The sequence below is a fragment of the Hyperoodon ampullatus genome (genome assembly GCF_949752795.1).
Source record: "Hyperoodon ampullatus genome assembly, chromosome: 15".
NCBI lineage: Eukaryota > Metazoa > Chordata > Mammalia > Artiodactyla > Ziphiidae > Hyperoodon > Hyperoodon ampullatus.
This window is the reverse complement of record NC_136928.1, coordinates 68,638,760-68,650,950: the sequence shown is the minus strand read 5'-3', so window position 1 is coordinate 68,650,950 and position 12,191 is coordinate 68,638,760. Positions and strand designations below refer to the sequence as shown.

General features: G+C 43.9%; 1 long non-coding RNA gene across 1 annotated transcript in view; it reads right to left on the bottom strand.

The window, feature by feature from the left end:
• Positions 1-1,959: 1,959 nt before the first annotated feature.
• The window catches only part of LOC307064204, a 29,686-nt gene continuing 19,454 nt past the window's right edge, over positions 1,960-12,191 (bottom strand). Inside the window, exon 3 of the long non-coding RNA XR_013811282.1 lies at positions 1,960-2,132. This is a non-coding gene — a long non-coding RNA (uncharacterized lncRNA). The remainder of the gene's footprint in view (positions 2,133-12,191) is intronic.

Below are 12,191 nucleotides of genomic sequence, written 5' to 3'. Positions count from 1 at the left end.
ACCCGTGCCCCCTGTAGTGGAAGTGCAGAGTCTTAACCACTGGACTGCCAGGGAAGTCCCCAGACCCACAGTTTGGATGTTCCCACCTGAACAAGTTCAAAATGTAACCACATACACGCCCCCTTAATATTCCCAACCAGGTCCTTCCCTCTCAACCACCCTGTCTCTGTCATCAGTACCAGTATTTGGAGCTATATTTTTCTCGTGCCCTCATTCACGCAGGAAGCATCTCTCACCTCTCCACCCGCCTCCATCCGTATCCCTACTGCTCTATGCCATCCTTCCTTACCCTAAGCCTCCATCTCTCTACCAGCTTCCTTCCTGCATCTCTGATGTCAAGGTCTCTCTTCTCCATTCCATTCTGTAATCATCACCTCCACATTATTTATTTTCTTTTTCATTTTTCAAAGGTACACATTATATCATGTTTTTATACAGAAGAGAGTAAAAAACACATATGCATAATTTAGAGTGAACGTATGTGGACTATAACCATTTCCCATTTTAAGAAACAGAACATTGACTGTACCAGTATTTTCTTTAAATGTCTCTTTTCAATTGTTCAAGAATCTTTTTTTTTGTAGCATTAAAAAAAAATTTATTGGAGAAGGGTTGATTTACAACATTGTGTTAGTTTCACAGCAAAGTGAATCACTTTGTATATATGTATACATATACATATATCCACTCTTTTTTAGATTCTTTTCCCATATAGGCCATCACAGAGTATTGAGTAGAGTTCCCTGCGCTGTACAGTAGGTCTTTATTAGTTATCTATTTTATATATAGTAGTGTGTGTATGTCAATCCCAGTCTCCCAATTTATCCCTCCGCAACCCCTTTCCCTGCTGGTAACCATAAGTTTGTTTTCTACATCTGTGACTCTATTTCTGTTTCATAATTAAGTTCATTTGTATCATTTTTTTAGATTCCACATATAAGCGATATCATATGATATTTCTCTCAAGAATCTTCTGAGGCTCCCTATTCCTTGTCTAACTTCCTAGCATGTCTTTCAGTCAGGCCCTACCAGGCTGACCACACCATGCATAATAATCCTTTCCCACACTACCATCACTCCAGTTATTATACTTAGTTTAAGAGCACAGGATCAGAATTTAAATATATGGTCTAAGCTTTCTGAATCAGCCAGGACTCTGTTAGTAGCAAGTAACAGAAATCAGATTCAAACTGGCTTAGAACAAGAAGGGAATGTAATGGCTTACCTCTCAGAAAAATCCTAGGATAATGCTGGCTTCAGGCACAGCTGGATCTAAACACCCAAACACCCAAACAACGTCAACAGAAAATGGTCTCTTGGCTCTGCTTTCCTCTGCATTGGCTTTATTCTCTTCCCCAGTTTTCCAGCAAAGGTTCTCGATGTGAGTCTCATTGGCCTACTTGGGTCACATGCCCTGAACTACTGTGGTGGTAGTTCAGTAGTAGACCAGGTCTGGTTAGGTCCACCCCGGATTCAGGGGTGGAGTCAGAACACTGGTTGGCCTGAGTGGAGAGAGATGTTTTTCCAAGGAAAACCAGGATGCTAGATGCAGAAAATGGGAGTGAGGGAGGCTGGGCAAACAAAATCAACAGACTCTCTCCAGTTTTCACTGTTTTGTGAGTGGGAATCTCTGTTCTGTCAAATGCGTGAGGCTGCTGAGAAGATCCAAAAAAGAGCAGGGCTATTAAGTTTCTTTGAAAACTTTAAAATTCAATGGAAATGGGAGTGACTTTGAGGGTGAATATTTCTTTGCCTTTTCCTCACACTGTTCATCTGTCCGGAATGCCCTTTGTTTGTTTATCCCAAGCCTACCCTTCCTTCAGGCTCTGTCCAGCAAGAATTGTACATTTCCTAGCAGCGGGAGCCTCTTGGGCACATGTGGATCCCCTCAGCCCACACAGATTAGCATTTAATTAGATATGGGCTTTCATTATCTTGTTTATTCATTTTTTTAGGGATATTACAGTTTATTTGACAGTTCACACATGGATCATCAACACTTATGGATGAACTGGAAACAGTTCTGAGTCCCAGGATCAGGACAGCTCCTCCCTGCCTCCTGGGATGCTTCACACGCTCACTGTTGCCCAGCTGGTGTCTGCTCAGGGAGTTCATGCTAATTTTCATTTTGGCTTAAAATAGAAACACAAAATCATATCAGTTGTACTATTCCTTAGGCGTTTCACATGCCTTATTCTCCTCTCTCTGATTACTTAGTAGCCTCTTTGAGGAGAGACCCTGTGTCTCTTGTTCTCTGTTCCTCATAAGCCTCAAGACACAGGGAACACATTTTAAGTGTGTACCCCTGTTGATTGATTTAAAAGTTGACCTTGGGCTTCCCTGGTGGCGCAGTGGTTGACAGTCCGCCTGCCGATGCAGGGGACATGGGTTCGTGCCCCGGTCCGGGAAGATCCCACATGCCGCGGAGTGGCTGGGCCCGTGAGCCATGGCCGCTGGGCCTGCGCGTCTGGAGCCTGTGCTCCGCAACGGGAGAGGCCACAACAGTGAGAGGCCCACGTACCGCAAAAAAAAAAAAAAAAAAAAATTTCACCTTGTGGGAATTCCCTAGCTGTCCAGTGGTTAGGACTCCACACTTCCACTGCAGGAGGCATGGGTTCAATCCCTGGTCGGGGAACTAAGATCCCGCATGCCACACAGCGTGGCCAAAAACAAAAAAGTTGACCTCGTGAAGAAGCAGAAAAATAAGCCAAAAAGCTAGGTTGGAAAGGTATCTATTCATATCATAGTTAACTTAGTCCCAGGGCCAAATCTCCAGTTGACGTCTGATCTCACCATGTACACTCTAGTCCCAGAGTTCTGGTGCAACCATGGAACCTTTCCCAGGTTCCTTGCTTTGGTTTTTGTCTCCTTCTGAGGAGGTGCCATCTTACCACATCTTTCTTTCTTTCTTTTTTTTTTTTTTTTTGTGGTACGCGGGCCTCTCACTGTTGTGGCCTCTCCCGTTGTGGAGCACAGGCTCCAGATGCGCAGGCTCCGGACGCGCAGGCTCAGCGGCCATGGCTCACGGGCCCAGCCGCTCCGCGGCATGTGGGATCTTCCCGGACCGGGGCACGAACCCGTGTCCCCTAGCATCAGTGGGTGGACTCTCAACCACTGCGCCACCAGGGAAGGCCCTCTTCTTTTTTTTTTTTTATACTGCTTTACTGGGGATGTTCCATCTTTTTTGCCTGATTAATTTCTAATAACATTATCATTAGTTTTTGCTATTCTTCTAATTCAATTTATTTTTATTTTATTTTTTAAACTTTTTATTTTATATTGGAGTAGAGTTGATTAACAATGTTGTGATAATTTCAGGTGTACAGTAAAGTGATTCAGTTATACATATAAATGTATCTATTCTTTTTCAAATTCTTTTCCCGTTTAGGTTACTACATAATATTGAGCAGAGTTCCCTGTGCTATACAGTAGGTCCTTGTTGGTTATCCATTTTAAATATAGCAGTGTGTACATGTCAATCCCAAACTCCCTAACCTTACCACTTACTTCTCTAGAGCTACTCCCTTTTTTGCCGGAGCCAAGAGAGAGTCTCGCTCTGTCATTCCCTGGAACCCTTCCATCAGTCCCAGTTTCTACTTTAAGGGATATATTGTCCAAGTACTTTTTGTCCGAGTAACTGGAAGAAAGGCAGAGCTTGAACATGAACCTCTCCTTCCAGAAGAGACCCTGCCCTCTCTGACAGACGGTGGATAGTTCCTTCTAAACCAACAGGTAGCCCTACTTTAACCATTTAATGCCCTTAACAAGCATACCACACACACACACACACACACACACACACACACACACAAAGTGTAATGAGGGCTTATAGACCGAGTGTCGACCCAAAAAGTATCATTCTTTCAGAGGGATACCCTTCACTCTGGCAGGTCATGGGGAGGTATGTGGGGGACCTGGGATGTTCCTTTCACTTTCTTGTGCCTTCAGAAACCACTTCCAGTGCCTCAATGACACAAACAAAGGTGTTAGGTAGGTGGGCACAGCGTCCCATCCAGAGTTACCAATTTTCCCAGGCACGGGAGTGTGCTGAGGCTGCAGGCAAGAGAGGAAGCCCAACATAGAGGAAGGACAGGGCGTTGGTTCCTCAACTTGCTGAGACCAGAGTCGTGTAGCAAGACAAGCTGGAGCACACTCAGCATTTCTCCTTCCTGGCTTGGGTTTCACCCCGGCCCCACTTCAGTGGCAGCCCTGTTGGCTCAGAGGCTGAGGGATCCAAGAGGAGGAAGCTTGTACAATCCCTCATCTAGTAGGGGTGGGGGCAGGGTGGAGTTTTAAAGTAAGCCTCTGTCAAAATCTGAGTCAGTTATATTGTCCCAGTTCTGGATCTGCTTCTCCTGATTCTCTACCCCACCCACCCTGCCCTCCAATCACAGCAAATTTCGTATCATCCCTGACCATTATAGGCATGGCTGCTGTGTACAGATTGATGAGTTGTGCACTGCATAATTCCTGGAGGGGCCATTCCCACAGACAAAGGGTGAAAAGCAATTCTAAGAATCATGTACAATTGTACCAGGTAGCCCTGAGCCAGGTCCTTTCATGACTTCCTTTCCATGTATTGCTTTCTCTGCCAAGAATGCCCCTGTTTGCCTTCCCTCCCACCATATTTTCACCTGGTGAATCATCAAACACTTAGCTTTCAAATTCCACTCAAATAATGTTGATGAACACAAATGTAACAACCGAATGCTTTTAGGAATGCTCAAAGCCATTGAGAAGAAAACCTTATATACAGGAGTCTCAAACTGGCGCACTGTTAGCTCATTCCACCTGGTAGTTTTAATATGTCTGTAGCGTGTTCTGAAAGGCAGTGTAAGTAAAATCCATCAGAATGGCTAAAAAGAAAAAGACATAATAGCAAGTATTGGTGAGGATATGGAGCAACTGGAATTCTCATATAAACCTAGAAGGAATGTAAATTGGGATAACTACTTTGGAAAATTATTTGGTGGTATCCACTAAAGTAGAAAAGATGCCTAGCTTATGATGCAGCAGTTCTACTCCTGAAAATACATACATATGTACACAAAAAATATGTGCAAACATGATCATAGCAGCACTATTCATAATAGCCCCCAAACTCAAAATAACTCAAATGCCCATCAACAGTAGAATAAATAATGTGGTATATTCATAAAATGGAATGTTACACAGCAACGGAAATGAATTAATTATTGCTTCACATAACAACATGGATGAATCTGACAAACATGTTGAGTGAAAGAAGCCAGACATAAAGTAAATACTACAGGATTCCGTTTATATAAAGTTCAAAAACATGCACTGTGGTGCTACAAATTAGAACAGTGGTTATTCTGGGAAGAGAGGTAATGACTGGAAAGGAACATGAAGTTTCTGGGGTGCTAGTGATGTCCTATTTATTAATATGGGAGGTGGTTACACAGGTGTGTTTATTTTGTGGAAGTTTATGGAGCCATTCACTTAGGATTTGTACATTTTTATGTATGTTTGCTATGTTTCAATAAAAAGGATCACTTAAAAGAATAAAAGCAATGTCTACTTTTGGCTATGATGAAGTAGCAGGGCCTAGATTTATCCTCTGCCTTAGTCAATTATAAAATTGAACAAAAGATATAAAACAATGGTTTTAAGACTTTGGATAACAGGCGGGACAGTGATCCCAGAGAGAATGAAAACAAATGAGATGAGTCCTACCAATGTCCCCACTCACTGTCTGGAGAGAGTTTCCAGACTACCACAGAGAGAGAGAGAACTCTTGAAGAGTTGGTGTTCCCACCAGCCGGAATAGAAAGACCTCCCAACACACTGGGCATAGATACCAAGCCAAATTAGCTCCCATCTAAGAGGTGTTTTGGACTCACCTAACAAAGCTTAAAAGCACACAGTAAAAGGATTAAATTGTTTCCAAGTAACAACTGCATCCCATATTAACTACCCAAATATCTAAAAGAAAAAATCCTAAAACAAAAAAAAATACTAGTACCCAACAACATAAGATTCAAAATATCTGGCATCCAATTAAAAAATTACCTATCATTCAAACAAGCAGAAGAAAAATCAACCAATAGAAACAGATCCAGAAATTATACTGCTAATTGGAGATAAGGACATTAAAACAGCTACTATTAATACATTTCAGATGTTCAAGAAGGTAGAGGAGAGCATGAGCATCATGAGAGTGAAGTAGAAGATATAAAAGAGGCCGAGATCAAAATTCTAGAGATGAAGAATACACCAAATGGGATTGATAGCAGATTAAACATTAAATAAGAAAAGATTATTGACTGTGAAAACATAGCAATAGAAACAATCCAAAATAAAACACAGATAGAAAAAAAAAAAGACTGGTTAAAAAAATGAACAGAACATCAGTGAGCTGATATAGCTTTAAGCAGCCTTACATACATATAACTGGAGTCCCAGGAAGAGAGGGTGGGGTGGGGGAGAGGACAGAAAAGATATTTGAAGAAATAATGACTGAAAATTTTCCAAATTTGATGAAAACTAAAAACTCACAAATCAAAGAAGCTCAACAAACTCCAAGCAGAGAAAACATGAAGAAAACCACGTCAAGGCACATCATAATCAAATTGCTAAAAAACCAATGATAAAGACAAAAATGTTGAAAGCAACCAGAGGGGGAAAACAGATGATGTGCAGAGGAACAAAATAAGGATGGTAGCAGACATCTTGTTGGCCTTGATGCAGACCAGGAGGTAGTGGAGAGACATCTTTAAAGCACTGAGAGAGGACTTCCCTGGTGGCTCAGTGGTTAAGAATACGCCTGCCAATGCAGGGGACATGGGTTCGAGCTCTGGTCCAGGAAGACCCCACATGCCTCAGAGCAACTAAGCCCGTGCGCCACAACTACTGAGTCTGCACTCTAGAGCCCGCGAGCCACAACTACTGAAGCCCACGTGCCTAGAGCCTATGCTCTGCAACAAGAGAAGCTACTGCAATGAGAAGCCTGTGCACCACAATGAAGAGTAGCCCCCGCTCACCACAACTAGAGAAAGCCCACATGCAGCAACGCAGACCCAGCGCAGCCAAAATAAATAAATAAATAAATAAATAAATAAATAAATTTTTAAAAAAATGAAGCACTGAGAGAAAAACTGCCAACCAAGAACAAAAATATCTTTCAAAAATGAAGGTGAAATAGAAATACAAAAGCTGTGACTCTGCTTCCAGGTGTGACAGATTAAGATTCTACCACATGAATCTTCCCTACAGAAAACAGTGGTAAAATCTGGGCTCAATACCAAAAGGAACTACCTGAAGATACTGGAGACTCTCTACCTACCTCTCAGACCCACCTCGCTGACTCATGAATGGAGCACACAAAGTAGCCCAGCTAAAGGCAAACTGAACTGAGGCTGGAGCTGGTACTCTGCCGTTAGTGGAGAGTAAACAGAAGCAGATAGACTGAGCCCAAGGCCAAGTGTGTCCCAGGTTGCACACAAAGGGCAGATGGGTTCACAAGGAAAAACACACAGTTCTTATGGCCTGGGAAACCAGAAAAAAGAAGCCAGGAAAACAGTGAAGACTGAAGACAGTAGAACTTCAGAAAGAAGAAAGAGAACCAGAGAGGAGATCTCCAAACTCTCTCTACTCATATCTCTTACTGATTCTTGAACCACATATGCATGGAACAGACTCAAAGTAGCTCAGCTAAAGACAAATGACATGAACAAAGGATGAAGATGCTGCACAAGAAACAGGATTTGCCATTCCAGCCCAGTCAAGAAAATTCCCTGCTAAAACAAAGGAAATATACTCATTGGAGAAAAATAACTGTACCAGTCAGGGCTCTCCAGAGAAACAGAACCAACTGTGTGTGCATGCATGTGTGTGCAGTGTCTATTGAACAGACACTTCATAAAAGAAGATATGCAATGGCCAATAAGTACATGGAAAGATACTTAACCTCATTAGTCATTAGGGAAATGTAAGTTAAAACCATAAGGACATACTGCGTCATTATGACTCACTAGAAATGTTAAAAATAAAAAGGCTGACAATACCGAGTGTTGGCAGGACTGTGGAGCAACTCTCAGTTTTTGCTGGTGGAAATGCAAAAATCATACAGCCACTTTGGAAAAGAGTTTTGCTGTTTCTTATAAAATTAAACACACATTTACCCTAGAGAAATGGAAAAGTGTGTCTTACAGAAACATGTACATGAAGGTTTGTAGAAACTTTAGTTAAAATAGCCAAAACCCAGAAACAACACAAAAAGTCCATTATTAATGGAGGGATAAGCAATTGGTGGTATGCCCATTCAATGGTATGCAATTCAAGAAATACAACTGATACATGCCCAATAGAATGAATCTTACAAGCATTATGCCAAGAGAAAGAAGCCAGACACAAAAGACTACAGAACGTATGGATCCATTTATATGAAATTCTGGAAAAGGCAAAACAACAGTGAGGGAAGTAGATAAGTAGTTGCCAGGGGCCAGAATTTAGGGGGAAAGGATTGACTGCTAAGGGCCACAAGGGAACTTTTGGTGTAATAGAGATATTCTATATCATGATTATGGTGGTGGTTACATATCTGTATGCACTTGTCAAAAGTCATTGAATTGGTAAATTTTATTGTATGTAAATTACACCTCCATGAAGCTTACCCCCCAGAATTAGATACATAAAGGCCCACGTTATACACGTAGATTAACTCCTTGCCTCCTGTCTCCAGCATGCATACGAGTTTGCAATCCCTGACTAGTACTTTATGTTTTCAAAGCTCTTTCACGTGCTTTAGAAACACCAGAATTTGCCTTTCAGAACTTGTCTCCTTGGAACCCAAGAGGAAGCAAAAGTTATACAACTTGTTAAGATGTAAAAAGAGGGGAGGAAATACATAGGGCAAGGCCAGGGCTGCCCCTAGGTTCTGCAAGTTAGGAAAAGTGTCCCCTTCCTCAAGTTAAAAACATTTTAAGCTAGCACATTGTTTGCACAAGCCATGCAGTAGCGTGTGCTGGCTCAAATCCTGGGCTTGGCCCAGGCAGCCGGTCAGGGTCCTAGCATGAAGCATCCGTGGCTGCATTCAGGCCTACTCACACCCTTGCTCTTTCACTCATAATCTAATGCTACTTCTTTCCCTTTGTCAACTTGTGAGCCCACCACAACTTCATCCTTCCCCCAGCTTCCTAGGTGAACTATGTCAAGTTTAGAGTTGGGGGAGGAGTGAGTATTAGAAGTTGGGCCTCTGAGAGCAGCGAGTGGTGAGAAAAGAGACCTCAGGTCCACCCACCATGCACTTGAGACAGACATGGCTGGGCACTGGCTGTATGTGCAAGCGTTTGCTGTCAAGTCTGTGCATGGCTGTGTATGCAAGTCGGGGTTTACACAGCAACCCTCCTGGGTTGCTCCAGCCAGGAGGCCTAGAATGTCTGCAACTGCTTGCCTATTCTCATTCAGGTTGGTGTCTGGCCATGAAAGTTGCCTCCTTCAATGCGGTGCCTTTGTGGAGTGCACTATCTGAACCACTGTACCTGGTGGCCCTGGGTAAAGATTCCTAAAACCTCTCCTTTGGGCTTCCCCGGTGGCGCAGTGGTTGAGAGTCCGCCTGCCGATGCAGGGGACGCGGGTTCGTGCCCCGGTCCGGGAAGATCCCACATGCCGCGGAGCGGCTGGGCCTGTGAGCCATGGCCGCTGAGCCTGTGCTCCGCAACGGGAGAGGCCACAACAGTGAGAGGCCCCGCGTACCGCAAAAACAAACAAACAAAAAAACAAACAAAAAACCTCTCCTTCTTCCTGAGGAAAACCCCCTCCCAGTCACCTGAGAAACAATAGGTAGAGGTATCAAATCTATTTTCTTTCCACACCTTCCTGAATGCTAGTTATATGATACATGTCTCAAAGTCTCCCTGCCAACTTTTCCACACGGCACCAGGAGGAGCTCTGTGGGCGTAGATGAGCAACCCCTACTGGCTACCTACATCCCTGCGGCCAGGCCACCTCCTACAGCAGTCGGAGCCTCCTCCGTCCCTCATACCTGACTACCCAGAAGCCTCCTTCTTCCTTCTGACACCTTCTCTCCCAGGGTAGCACAGTCCTCAGTCTTTGTATAGTTCACACTGTTGCTAACAAGTGACAGGAGACCTCAGCCTAGCGCAGCCCCTTCCTAGGACCCTCTCTTTTCCATGGTGCAGATGTTGGGCCTCAAAGAAGGAACTGCCTTTTATGCTTTAATATTCAAAGGCTCATCTTTCCATTACATCTTGTTCCTTTATTTTTTTAACTAACAAATCTATGTTGAGCAACTACTGTCTGTCATGTGCTGGCTAGATGTCAGCAATGTTTCAATGAACAAAAGATACATATAAATATATACTGGACTTCCCCGGTGGCACAGTGGTTAAGAATACGCCTACCAATGCAGGGGATACGGGTTTGAGCCCTGGTTCGGGAAGATCCCACATGCTGCAGAGCAACTAAGCCTGTGCACCACAACTACTGAGCCTGCACTCTAGAGCCCGTAAGGCAAAACTACTGAGCCCACACGCCACAACTACTGAAGCCCACATGTTCTAGGGCCCACACGCCACAACTACGGAGCCTGTGAGCCACAATTACTGAGCCCACGTGCTGCAACTACTGAAGCCCGCGGGCCTACAGTCCCGTGCTCCGCAACAAGAGAAGCCACTGCGATGAGAAGCCTGCACACCACAATGAAGAGTAGCCCCCGCTCGCCGCAACTAGAGAAAGCCCGTGGGCAGCAACGAAGACACAATGCAGAAAAAAAAAAAAAAATATATATATATATATATATATTTTCATGTCTTTATCTATTACATCAGGGTTTTTTGTTTTTGTTTTTGTTTTTTGCGGTACGCGGGCCTCTCACTGTTGTGGCCTCTCCCGTTGCGGAGCACAGGCTCCGGATGCGCAGGCTCAGCGGCCATGGCTCACGGGCCCAGCCGCTCCACGGCATGTGGGATCCTCCCGGACCGGGGCACGAACCTGTGTCCCCTGCGTCGGCAGGCGGACTCGCAACCAATGCGCCACCAGGGAAGCCCTACATCAGGTTTTTAAAACAACCTAAGGACAATTGCCTTTACCAAATATTTTCTCCTCCCTGTGTTCACTGTCAAGGTAAGTCTTTGCCCTCCAAAACTAAGTTCAAATAGCAAAGAGATCGGAAGGTACACACCAGCAAATTGTTATCAATGGTGTCTTTATGGGTGGCTTTAAACGCCCTTTATTTCTGTATTTTCTCAAATTTCAACAATTGTTATTTTTGTAAAGAAAAAAATAATAGAAGTTACTTTAAAACAAACGAAACCTCAGTTTAAATATCCCCTCCTCAGAGACACTTTCCTGATCACCCATCTCTCCACTATGACTTAGGAACCCTCTTCTGGACACACAGCACCCTGCTCTTCCCTCTCTCCTCACCCACAGGAGAAGCACAGGGATCATTAGTGTGTGCCTCCTCCCTTGGACTGTGAACTGAAGGGCAGGGACCACGTCTTATTCATTTCTGAGTCCCCAGCCCCAAATTATTGGTGCCCAGGAGGAGTGCAGAAAATATCTATTCAGTGAACAAATGGATGAGGTTATCAAGTCATGGCCTAGGAAACACCACTGAGGTCCAGGGGCTAGACCTCCAGCAGTGAAGGAGGCAATGGATCTCACTGAAACACACCCTCTCAGGGTCCAGGTCAGACTAGAAAGGAAATTTGATGTTGAACCCTCTGAGATGGGGCTAAAGCCTCTTAAGTCTTCCAAGTGAGTACGGGAGGAGGAGGTTTATAGAACTTGAGGTATAGTTGAGCCTGTGGGAAGGAATTCAGTAATCCTAGGTGGGGAGTGTCACAGTTTGAAATGATCTATTGATTTGTTTGCTTTTCAGTTACATGGTAGCCCTCATTAGTGTGTGCACTCCATGAGGATAGGGATCTTACCTGACTTGTATCACAAGGGCTTGGACCAACGCCTGCTGCATGGATGGCACTCAATAAATATTTGTTGAATTAATATTGAATGAATAAACTCACTCTAAACCAGACTCATGAGGGAGAGACCAGATACAGCATTATTCATTCATCCTGTAAAATATAATTGACAATAGGCCTGAAGAAACCCCAGTCAGCACGTTCTTTACTCTGTGGGAAGGCGTAGTTTAGAAGCCAAAAGTAGATCTGAGAGTTGCTTGGTAAATACAGAGTCGGACAAAG